Source organism: Haemorhous mexicanus, chromosome 5 (genome assembly GCF_027477595.1).
Source record: "Haemorhous mexicanus isolate bHaeMex1 chromosome 5, bHaeMex1.pri, whole genome shotgun sequence".
Taxonomy (NCBI): domain Eukaryota; kingdom Metazoa; phylum Chordata; class Aves; order Passeriformes; family Fringillidae; genus Haemorhous; species Haemorhous mexicanus.
Window position 1 is genome coordinate 58,032,825 of NC_082345.1, and position 12,140 is coordinate 58,044,964.

At 43.4% G+C, this 12,140-nt stretch overlaps 1 protein-coding gene across 11 annotated transcripts in view; it reads left to right on the top strand.

Moving 5' to 3' along the window:
- The first annotated feature begins 114 nt into the window (after positions 1 to 114).
- Positions 115 to 12,140, top strand: part of BRD1 (bromodomain containing 1) — a 67,268-nt gene continuing 55,242 nt past the window's right edge. Inside the window, exons 1-7 of one of the 11 annotated variants that reach the window (XM_059847268.1) lie at positions 115 to 2,739; positions 3,260 to 3,375; positions 4,245 to 4,408; positions 4,886 to 4,976; positions 5,939 to 6,032; positions 7,464 to 7,560; positions 7,751 to 8,878. The gene's annotated coding sequence lies outside the window, so the exon portion shown is untranslated. Of the gene's footprint in view, positions 4,409 to 4,885; positions 4,977 to 5,020; positions 7,561 to 7,750; positions 8,879 to 10,229; positions 10,387 to 12,140 lie in introns of those variants that run through there. The other 10 variants (XM_059847264.1, XM_059847269.1, XM_059847266.1 and 7 more) reach the window with 10 other exon arrangements.

Below are 12,140 nucleotides of genomic sequence, written 5' to 3' on the forward strand. Positions count from 1 at the left end.
GTCGCTGCACTCCGCTCCCTTCCTGGGGCGGCTGAGGGCGGTGGCTCTGAGGGCGGCGGGCTGGGGCTGGGGCCGGGGCCGGAGTCGGGGTGGTTCCTGCCGTGCTTCAGGCCTGGCGATGCCTCCAGGGCCTCTGCTGCGCCTTCCCCGGGAGGCCGCGGGCGGGCGCTTCGCATTCCCCATGGGCCGGCCGCGGGGAGGCTCTCCTGCGCGTGGCTCCGCTGGAGCGGGCACGGACGCGCTGTTCCGAGCGCAGCCCTCGCCTTGTCAGGAATTTAGCCTCCATTGTTCGTATTAAACCCATCTTGATGGGTATACGTGGTCTAAGGCACAGCGGATTTGGCTCTGAGCGCTGTTTTGATGTACCGAGTCTGCCTCGGGAGGGGCCCTTGGCGTGGCGCTCGAGTTTCACCTGAGCAGGCATCCTAGGGAAGCATGTTCAGGACTGAAGAGAATGCCCTGCGCCGGTTCAGGGAAACAGTGCCAGCTATATGCTTACGGTCGTGTTATGGTTAAAGCTCCTTCAGTTTCGGTATTCGGTTGTACGTCGCTGTTTTTCTTCTCCGTTTACAAAACATTAGTTGAGGTTATCAATGGGCCGAGTGATCCAGGCTTTTCAGGTGAGGTGAAGGTGAAGAAGGGTGGTTTGTTGGTCTTTTTAATGTATGTCATTTCTCCGGAGAGCTGAGTGAGATATTATCTTCTGTGATTGTGTCATAGGTTGTCAAATTCCCAGTGGCAGTCGTAGATTTCACTTTCTTTGCCTTAAGTGTTGGTAACTCGCTTCTTACCTTTGGGAGTGAAAACAGTATAAAAACCTTAAGAGTACTGTAAACAGTACTGGTTTGGAAACAATGTTATATTTTAGATTAAGACAGTGTTTAGAAAGACGGTGCTTAACCAAGTCCTTGCTTTTTTATCTGAGTTATTTTCATCCGTTAATTTTCTTTTTTCTTTCTTTGTAATTTGAACAGATTTAGTTAAGAGTGTTTTGGTTGAAATATATGGCAGTATATGAAGAGATCAGTTGATAGCTTTTTGAATTGAAATAGTGGAGCTCTTCAATATTCTGCCATATTAGGTGTATGTTTGTACTTAAGTACTGGTGTGATTGTCTAAATGGATTCTGCCAGTCAACATATAGTAAATGGTCTGTTGTGGTTAATACTTCTTTGGAAATCTCATGTCAAGTCGTTTCTTTTTTTTATTCATACACTACTCAAACTCCCAACAAAATAGTTGTTACGCTGTGTGCAGGCAATCCTTTGTTCCTTATTACTTTTTAATTTACATTTTCTTTTTTTTGGTAGAGTTCAACTGTATCAGTGTGTATATATATGTACATACAGACAATATTTTATATATATAGTATAGTTAGTTACTGTAGGTGACTGAGGCCAAAGTGATTTGAGGTGAAGTTACTTGGACTTGCTCAGTTTCCACTGTTACAAAGTGCATCTATATCAGTAGACCTGCTTAAACATGAAGTTGATGTTGGCTCAATCTGCCAGCTAGACACAGTAATAGAGGTGTGAGAGCTTAGTTAAGAAGTCTCTATCACCAGTCTGTTGACAGGAAATTACGGCGGTGATGATAGCAACAACTGTTATTATTAGTATTGAAATACGTCACCTCATAAAGCATCTTTTAGAGAACTATAAAATTGCAACAGTTGGAATGACATAGTTATGCTTATCACAATATGGAAAGATTAAATATCAGAGGATGTGGCTTTGTTAACTGCCTTTTTTAACAGCTGTGATTTTGGAGAGTTTCACAATTCATGGTTGAAAATTTTACAGTAACTTAAAAAAGACTGGAAATTAATTTTGTACTTTTACACTGCATGTTGCTCTTTCTGTAATCACCTCTCTGTATCTTCATTTTTTCAAACATCCTATCCTGAAAATTTCCTTAAGGGTTAGGGAAGTTGAGATGAAAGTTAACTACTTCTTTAAGTTAACTTTTAGGTGGCTTGAGAACCCACCAGTGATTCAGTATATAATCTACAGGTGTATATCACAGATTGAGTGAAATAACTGGAATTTTTCTGTTCTTGTTTTATTACAAAAATACACTGGAAAGTCAAGAAAATGACTCTTAAAAATCTGAGCAAAGCTGGATCCAGAACGTCTTCTCACAAACGACCAAGTAATGTGATAAATAACAGAGGTGGTGATCTGGTAGCAGGCAAAAGAAAGAGTAAGTAACTGCAATTCCTGGAGAAGGCTCCAGACTGCCAGCTTGTGGTGAATGCAGCAGCACTGGTGTGGTGGTAGTCTAAAGATACAGATTTTCCATAAAGGTTGCAGTCTGAGGTGTATGTGAAAGAACATAGTAATTTAGGAAGACAGATAATTAGGAAAATCTGCAAGGTATCCTCACAGGAAGAACTCAAAACTTCCATTATTTAACTTCAGAAGAGTAATTTTTTAATGTGATTTTTCCTCCATTTATGCATTTACAATCTTGTTATCTGTTTCAGATATTGTGAATAAACATCTTTATTTGCATGGTTAACTGAACATGACATGAATTAAAAGTGATATGATATTAAATAAATATAAATAAGTGATTTCTCTCTCCAGTCCCTGGAGCAAACTGCAAGTATCTGGCTCTCCATTATGTTTTGTAGAATAGCAGAAAGCTAGGAGACCATGCTTCCGAGGAAATTGTTTGGGTTCTCTGGAAAAAAGCTATTACAGGTTCAGAGAAGAAAGAAACATCACTTATGTAGCTGTAAGTAACCATCTCTGTGTCATTCTCAGTACTGGGGTATACCTTGAACTTGGAAGGCTCTCAGGGAAGCTATAGCAAGAGCCTAAGACCCGTCAGAAACTAAATTAAATTCTTATATTCTATCTTACTGTGACAGAACTTAAAGTATGCCTTCAATACACCTATTTCAATATTATGTTATTAGCCAAATGTAGATGTTTAGTGCTGCAGACAGAGTTTTGTGTGTTGTGGTCCCAGGGTCTCTCCAGTCACTGGGTTGTTCATCTTAATCTCATTTTATTGCTTCCTTCCTTGCATTTCTTTCTTGGTAGTAAACATAATGTTGATACTGCAGTGATAAATTGATGTAGTTCTGTCTTTCTACATTTGTATTCATTTGGAAACTAAATGTTGATAATAACAGTGTAGTTAGTAGTGTTGATGCCATTCCCTTGTTTTAGCAAAACTGAGCACTTAATATTTATCTTCAAACCTGCTCTGGTACACTTATTTTCACTCAAACCTTTGGTTTCACCTCTAGTAACTTCTGCATCAGTGATGCATTTTCCATATGAAGTCATGAAGACTAAAACTACGTTAAGAGATAACAGTTCTTAAATAAAGCAGAAAGAATTGCAGATTTTCGTATGCACTGAGGTAATACATTTAATAAAATGTTCTCCTTTCCTCCTTATGTAGACTCCAGCCTCTTCCAAGAACCTATCCAGGCAATGTCAGCTTAATGGTCAAAACCTTAAAATAGAGGTCAGAAGTGCTAAATTTGGATGTCCAATTTAGTTTCTGTTACAGGGTTATGATTTCTAAGAACTTGTAACATAGGAAAGTACTTACATTTAGCACACATTCCCATTTATTTCTGTTGGTACTTGGCTCTGCTCATCAGTTCCAGGATGAGTGCTCAGAGAATAAGGAATGAGCAATCACACAGTAGTTAGGAGCAAGCATTCACTGCCAAAACCATGGTGCCTTTGTGCATTTATAATAATTTCCTCATATGTTACAAGCACAACTGTTTAATCTGTATCATCCTCACTCTGTAGCACATCAGAGGTGTATGTCACTGACTTTTGACTTGGAGTTGAGCACACAATAGCATGTTGACGGGATTTACTCATACTTGCCCTTTATGTGGAGTGAGCATGATGCTGAAGTATGTCTTTCAGGAATGGTCAGTTTGAAGTTCTTATTCTAGCGTTTCTATTGGACCAATAGAGATTTTGTCTACCTGATGAAGCCATCAGTGTCAGAACTGATTTACGTATACATGAGTTTGGAAGTTCTCTTTATTAGGCAGCATCAGGCCTTTGCTGAGGCAGTAGCAAATCTGGGACAAAGTTGTGTAGGGCTCATTACTACTTGTTAAATGTTACACACAAGTTGGGTTCCTCTGTACAGAGGAAGCTACAGGCCATGTTGGTTGCTCTTGGTGGTTCAGGCTTTTTTGTGGATGTCATGTGTTGAGTCCTTACTTCTGACTTATTTTTCACTTTATTTTTCCTTCCCAGATTTTGATGTCACCTTCTTGTAGTCCTTCCCCATATAAACGAGGAGGCAAATTTTATTTCTGAATGAGCCGATCTATTTTTGGATTCCTTCTGTGACAAATGACTAGGGATTCTAGCAATCGAACTTCCTCCATTGCAAACCATCTTAATCATCTGCAGACCAGGTTTGTCCTCTAGAATGAATGAGGAAGAGATAGTAAAGTAATTAAGACTGGATTTGGGTCTCATTACTAATTGAATTTTAACTTAATTATACTAAGGCTGAAGTATTAACTCATTGTAAACATTGGAGATTGTTTCTTAGATACATGTTTGTGAGTGAGCTAACTAGGAAAAGAACTTCCCTCAGAGTTTATACCTCATCTCGTATTACATTTGTAGTTTTTTAAACTGACACCAGAGGAATTTAGAATAGGGAAGTCACTCTAAGGGTTTCAACAAATAAAATAAACTTTATGCATATTAAAAATTATGAGGGCAATGTGCAACTTGTTTTTGCTTGGATGAGTGCTATGTAGAGAATCCTTTCCAGTGAAGAGGAAAGAGAAGTAGGAAAGAGAGACAGTAACAATGTATTTGCATAATATTGTTTACATGGGTTATGCTATTTTAATAAGTTACTTCCTTTATCACGAACTCAGGTATCTTCTGAAATCCAAACCTGATCAGGAGAACAACCACAGAAACTAAAAGAAATTGTATTTCTCAAAAATCATTGTGTATCAGATACAGGTATGGAGCACACTTTGTTTTCCATTTGCTGCATTTGATAAAATTGTTCAGTTCAAATAGGTCCTTTTTTTTTGCGTTACCTTTCTATAAATTCTGTCTTATATCTGCTACTCAGGTTTCCTCAGTGTGTCTTGTGAAAATAATCCAATGAAGATTAGCCATGCTGTTTTGTAATTCTTTGCTGTGCAAGTATGATATTTTTAGAACTTTTTGCATAGCAATTACTGTTTTGGTTTTTGATTCCTACCCATTACCACTGACATTGTCTTTACCCCTAGCTTCGCTCAGTTAGTTAGGCTGTGTGAATTGACAGACACTCCATGTCTAAATATGCAACTGCTTTTGTAAGCTAAACTAATGATGGCTAATAACTAGGGATGCTGAAGAGGCACTCCCAAATCCTGGATTTACTTTACTGCTGCTCTCTTGTGCTGGTAATCATTTTCATCTGATCATGCAGGAAGGCACTCCTGGGAGCTAAACAGAAGATTGGTGACTTGTTTATGAAGGGGTTGTTCTAATGGTAGTTATCCTGTGGCAGGAATAGCTTCCCACAAAGACCTTTCCAGGGGGAGTTACTATGCAGAACATAATGAAGGTGCCAAACTGTAAACATTAGGATTTGAATAATTGATACTGAATAGTCAACGATGGAAGAGAAGGGGAATATTATTCTCTTGATTATGGCTCTGTCTACTCTTTTGGAAACAGCAATATCATTATACATAGGAGTGCCAATAACTCTGTTCCAAGGGTTTGTTCTTGATAAAATAGTCTCAAAAATAGTAGATGTTAGTTTTGCTGTTTGGCAGACCTACAGGTCAGTACATGGGCAAGCTCTGTGCTTGTGTTGCAGCATGTTGTAATTTGGGTGCATTTTTTTGTTTTCTATTATTGAAGCATAGCTTACATATGTTTTCATGTATATCCTAATAATGAAGTTTGGTTTTGCATCTTTGCAGCGTCCAGAGGAGTGGCCTCAATCCTCACCTTCTACTGTGCAACAGTTATGAGCACATATTGTAGAGAGCATCTTAAAACTGCAAAATTCTGAAGGTACATGATGTTAAAGGATTCAAGATAGTGGATAAGTAAAGCAGGCAGTAGGTTTCCCTGTCAATTGCGTATCTCAGCAAAGTGCTTGGTGTATCTCTCCATCAGCAAGTGACAAGATACATTCCTCTTCTTGCAGTAGGGAACTCCAAGCAGTAATTCCAACAAATGTTTAAATGGAAATGGGGTAAGGGCCTTTGCATAGCAGCTTTACTACTTGAAGACCACTCTGTCAAATGATCTTCAAGCTTATCTATAGATAACATTCCATAGGACTGCTTAGCAGATGCAGCTTACAGAGATATTTCTTAGCAAGCGCTCTGATCAAGCATAACTTCTCGTTGAGCTCTGACGGTAAAAGGTCTCTGGACCTTCATCAGTACCATAAAAGGCACTGACACAGCTCCCAGTCTGTTTTTAAACTTGTGTTTTGGTGAAGACTGTTCATTTGGATCAACATGAACTGTTCTGAAGGGTCGGACTAAAGAGTCTTAGCAATTCATAATCAAAGAACTGCTTTGGCTGTGAGAATGAGAAGGGTGGTATGTGCAGGTAGTAAGAGTTACTGAGGCTGTAAGAAACAAAAAATCCTTGATTCCATAGCAGCCGGTGAACATTATATACACCAATATTATTTAATTTTATTCCTCCTTTTGTCATAATACAACTAAAACTTCCATATCAGAGGAGAAGGAAAATCCAGACAAATCTTCCTAACTAGAGAACAAGGAATATATTCAGTAAACAAGTAGGAGTAAAATGGACCGATACTTTTTTTACATATTTGAAGCCAAAAATTTGATCTTCGTTCTGGGATGGTCATCCAGGACTTTGAACCATATATCCCACTCGGTCTAGTACAATATACCAGTCTTTCTTACAAGATATCAATCATAACTAGGAGCTGGATCAGTGATAATGTATACTTTTCTGTAAAAACAAAAATTTGCAAAGATCACCCAGAAGATGCAGAGTGATCCTGCACTACCACCCCACAGACTGAAAATAAACAGCTGAAATTGTGAGCACACTGCTGTAATCTGTCTATTGATAAGGTTACAGTCTTTTCCAAGGTGAATGCTGTTCTGGCTTCTGTGAGGTTTGCAACCTTTCTTTTGTGAACTTGCGAAGTCTCCCCCGTGAGTGTTCTACCAGTGCCACATACCATGACTGATGAAGTAAGTGAGATCTAAAAGCATTCCCATGTAGGATGAGAGGACCATGGTAATGTTGTATCTCATAGATGAGTGTGAAGGTGTAAATTGTAAATTGGAGAAGCCAAACTAGAAAATTTACTGGTGATACATTACCTTAAGACATCATACCAAAGTATCACATACAAGGTTAGGCAGATTTGTCATCATGACAGGAAGAAGACCCACGCGTGTATGTTATGGCCGTCCAAAACCTTTCTCAAAATCCACATTGTTGCAGGTTCTAAGGAGTGAGGAGTGAATTCCAATTCTTTCTGGTCCCTTCAGCAGCTAGCTGTCCGGCCCAGGAGAGGGATACAAAGTTGCATCCAAAGTAGGTCAGTACTTCTGCCAGTATTTACTGCTGCAGTGAGTATTGAGTTGACTTTTATTAATCTGTGAAACAAAGCTGATACACTTTAGAAACACAGAAATGTGTCTCATGAAATTTGATTCTATGAGAAAATTGAGGCGGATGCCGAGGCAGATAAATAGTGATTGTGTTTCTTTGCGTGATCTTTCTTGCAGTGATTCTGTTGAGAATTTGTCAACTAGTGGAAGTGAAAGCTGGTAGGCAGAAGATCCTCCTTCTGTGAAGTTTTCCATGCAGTGAGTCAGCATTGGCAACTTGTTTAACAGTTTGATGCTGACAGCTGTGAGGATTCTGAAGGACTGAGACTGAAGCCCCTTGCACATGTTGAACTGGTGTGAAAAAATGTGCTGAGGGGTCTGTTGCCATCAAACTAGGGATCAGAGGGCTTCTTATTTTTGGCTTGAAATTGAACCATATTCTTTTGAGTTACCATGTCTTGCCTGTGAGGTGGAAAAGACGAAGGTAACAGATCTTTGAGGTTATAGGCACTTGTGCTGAGGTCAAATACCCCCGACAATACTACATACTGTTCTACATGGGCTAATGTACTAATACTTAAAATGGAGAGGTTGAGCATCCTGCTCTGGTAGCCTGTCATAAAGTCAATGGGAAATTATTTAGAAGTCTAAGACTCCTAATACAGAGGTTTTGTTGAGTCCTGATCTTTGTGCTGTTACTCTGAAATACCATATGAAGGAATGGCATGAGGTCTGTGTCCTAGCCTGGATGCTCCAGAGCGAAAACTCCACACACCACCTTCTTACTGAGAGTAATTGGAAGAATCTAGAAGCATGAGTTTAAATTACAGAAAAGTGGTCAAATGGTGCAAATACCAGTAAGGAGTACCGCATTATCAAAGGGATGTCCAGGAACTATGGAATGCTGTAGCCCACCTGGCAGAAAAAAGAAACTGGGAAAAAGCCAGACTTGATGTGTGTCGGACACATTAGAATGTGGACACCATCAAGGTTTCTGTGGAAAACTTGTCTTCACTTAAAAAGTATTTGTACAGCTGCACCACAGATACACGTGAATTATCACTTAAAAGATAAACCAACATATTTCCTTACCATAATCTTATTAGGTTTTTGACATTATTAATTTTTATACTCTGCACATTTGTATACATGATATGGTATGGTATGATACTTGCTCTTTAATATGTTTCTATCACAGGTTGTATTCCAGCGCAACAACACTAACTTATATCAGCATGTTGTAAGACTTCTGAGACTGGTGGCAGGATCACTAAAACAATTTAACTGGAGAGTAGTTCCTCACAGGCAAGTACACAAATGACCAGATGGCCTCCATAGGTTGTACAAATTTTGTTGTATTAGAAGTCGAAGGTACTTTGTGTGTCTGAGCCTGAGCATCTATTCCTACACTGAGTGGGCTGCACGAGCTGCTTTATTAGCTTGTGTTTTGTTCAGAGATCAGTGTGCTAAATGGTCCCTGATGAGGAAAAAAGAATTTGGAAAATACTTTTCATATTCTATAAGATTTCCACAGCCTAGTTGCTAATCTCTCTGGACCTTAATTAACTTTCTACAAGTAATAACAGGTGTGTCTATTTCTGATTCCCTAGTCATATATTTATTGTAGGACCAACTGGTTTTTGAGGCAAGGAAACCTCTTACTGCTAGAGAAAACATAACAACGAATTGTTAAGTTGTTTTGCAGGAATTTAGCTGAGTGGATGTGAAATACTGATGGGTAAAAAGAATCACACCTACTCTCAATCACTTGCTTTTTACTACATGCAGGACTTGCTCTGGATGATCAGCACAGGCAAGTGTTTGTGTTAGGCTGGGCCAGCTAAAACGTTGTTTTCTAAGTATGTGGGTGCAGCTGCCTTGAAGAAATGTATTGCAGTAAAATCCTCCAGTTCTCGAATATGGCTGTAATGGCTGTCTAAAAATAATACCTAACAAAGGGTGTCCTTTGCAGGGGAAGCCAGAAATAACCTTTTTCTCTATCAAAATGTAAGGCTGTTATCAGTTAACCTACAAGCAGCAGCCTGACCCAGAGACCACGAAAGAGCTGACTTTAAAGCACATTTTCTACATAAGGAATCTTGAGCTTGGACTTCCCCCCCAAAGAGATAATAAATACCAGTCGCTTCAACTTTTTAGCCTTGGTTTTGTAACGAGCCGCGTCCCGCCTCCATCCGTTTCCTGGCCCCCGCGCTGGGCCGTTCGAACGTTGTACCAGGGACTCGCGGCGGCTTCGGGCTCGGGCCCGGCCGGTCCGGGCGGGAGCGCGGCGGTCGCGGGGCCAGCGCATTCCCGCCCCGAGCGCGGCCGGTGCTGGCCCCGGGCGCGGGGAGCGGCGGCGCGCAGGCCCCGCCCCGCGGCGGCGGGAACGGCGGGGCTGGGCGGTGCCTGGCGCCCTCACGTCCCTTCCCTCGCTCGCTCGCTCCCTCCCTCCTCGCCCGCCTCTCCTCCTCCCCCCCGTCGGCGCAGCGCTGTGGTGAAGCCGCATTGTTTGTGCCGCGGGGGGAGGGGAGCCGCTCAGCCCCGGGAGCCGAGCGCCGAGCCCGCAGCCGGACGGCGACGCGCGCCGCGCCTCACGAATGCGCCGCGCCCGGCGGCAGCAGCAGCCCCGCACCCAGCGCCGGGTGACCGCCGCGGGCAGCGCGGCCCTCGTAGCGCCCGCTCGGCCGCCCGCGGCTGCCGGACGCGGGGCCAGGCGGCAGCACCGGCGGGGCCTCCCCCATTAACCCGGCCGAGCGTCGGCCGCAGCGGCGGAGCGGGAGGTCTGTCAGCCGCTCCTCGGCGGCTCCCACAGCGTGAGTACGGCCGGGTGGGCGGCGGGGACGGGCGGGCGGGGGCTGCGGGGCCGGGAGCCGGCGGGTCCAGCCGCAGCGGGACGGGAGAGCGGCATAAGGGAAAGAGCAGGGCGGACTGGACACGGTAGCCTGCGGGGGTGGGCAGCGGCGGGCGGGCGGAGAGGCGAGGCGAGCGCGGCGGTCTGGGGGAGGGAGGGAGGGCGCCGCTGGAGCTGTTTTGTCAGCCGCCATATTTGTGGGCCGAGTATTTTCGCGGCGGGGAGGGAGTGACTGTTGGGAAGGGCTGGAGATGATGGGCCCGGGCAGGAACCATCCTGCCGGGGGCCGGGAGGGGGGAGCGCCGCGCCGGGCAGGAACCATCGGCGGGAGGGGAGGGAGCGCGTTGGAGGCTCCCTGGGCGTGGGCAGGAAGTGTTGGCGCGGCACCGGCGAGGGCGGGCCCGGGGGCGTGGGCAGCCGCGCGCGGGAGGCAGGATTCCGGGATGGCCGCGGCAGCTGGCGGCGTGCGGGGTCTGGCGTCGGTGGGCTTTTTCCGCCGGGCCGGGAGAGAACGGCTCTGGTGGTCCCGCGTGTCTTGGCCGTGCCCGCGCACGTTCGCTGGGTTCAGTGAGCCCCCGCTCTGGGCCGTGCCCCGGGGAATCGCTCCTGCTGCGCGGCTGAAGCGGCGGGTGGTGTTCGTGTAAGCACTGTTTGCTTACCGTCCCTCATTGTCTAGGACTAAGGAGTATTCCTGTGTCTTTCTCTTTCTAATGGTCTGCATGAAAGTGCCATTGAGAGTGGAATTCCCTAATCCATTGAGCAGGGATCCAGGTACTAAAGACAGTTTATTTGAAGAGGAGGAAGGTAACTAGAGCAGAGATTGTCATTTAGAAGTATATCGTACTGTACCTTTCGTGTTAGTTTTAGCTATCCTACACCTTGATAAATGGCTTTTTTATTTTATTTTATTTTTGCCTCGTACCACATATTTCACAGCAGCTATCTCAGTGTACTTCTGTTATGGGAAGGAAAAACGTCTGCTGGTGATTTCCTTCCCAAGTAGCTGATGCAATTCTGGGAGATCAGAGCTGTGGATAACTTTCCTGGTTTATATCCCGCGGTCTTTGAGAACAGGACAGTGCTAACAGAAATGCATTAAAATAATTTTGTGTACGGTTAGTGCAGTATCTTTGTGGTCATTGAATGGAAACTTGTCTTAATTTACGCTTCAAATTTACATCTTGGTCCTCATTCCTGTTGATCTACAGGATACTGGGAAGGGGGGCAGGGGGTAGGAGGGAGAAATGCCAACTGAAAATTGAGTAGGAAAAGCAAACCAATTGTGGGTCATGAATTTGCTATGCAGAACTCTGGTCTTCTTCCGGAGTATTTATAGAACATTTGCAAACAGATGAATTTTGGAGACACCAAACACTGCTTTGGCCTCTGGGGCATTTAAGTTATTCACGCTAAATTTGCATGAAATTCGGCCTGAGTACTACCAGTTTCGATTCTGTGTTCATTACATTGTATTTGTAGGGTATTCATTCTGTGTTTTAAATTGTAACTTCCTTCCTAAGTCAGCTGTATTTACTGTTGAGTATTATACTTTTGCAACAGCCATGCTTAATTTTTAAGCAAGATTAAAGATCTTGGGTTTTGAGTATTTTCTTCCTATTTTTAATTCTTGCCTGAAGCCATACTCGAGAATCTTGGGAGCAGAGGGAGGTGGAGAGCTTGGAAACATAGCATTAATGTGTTTTTCTGTGATACTGG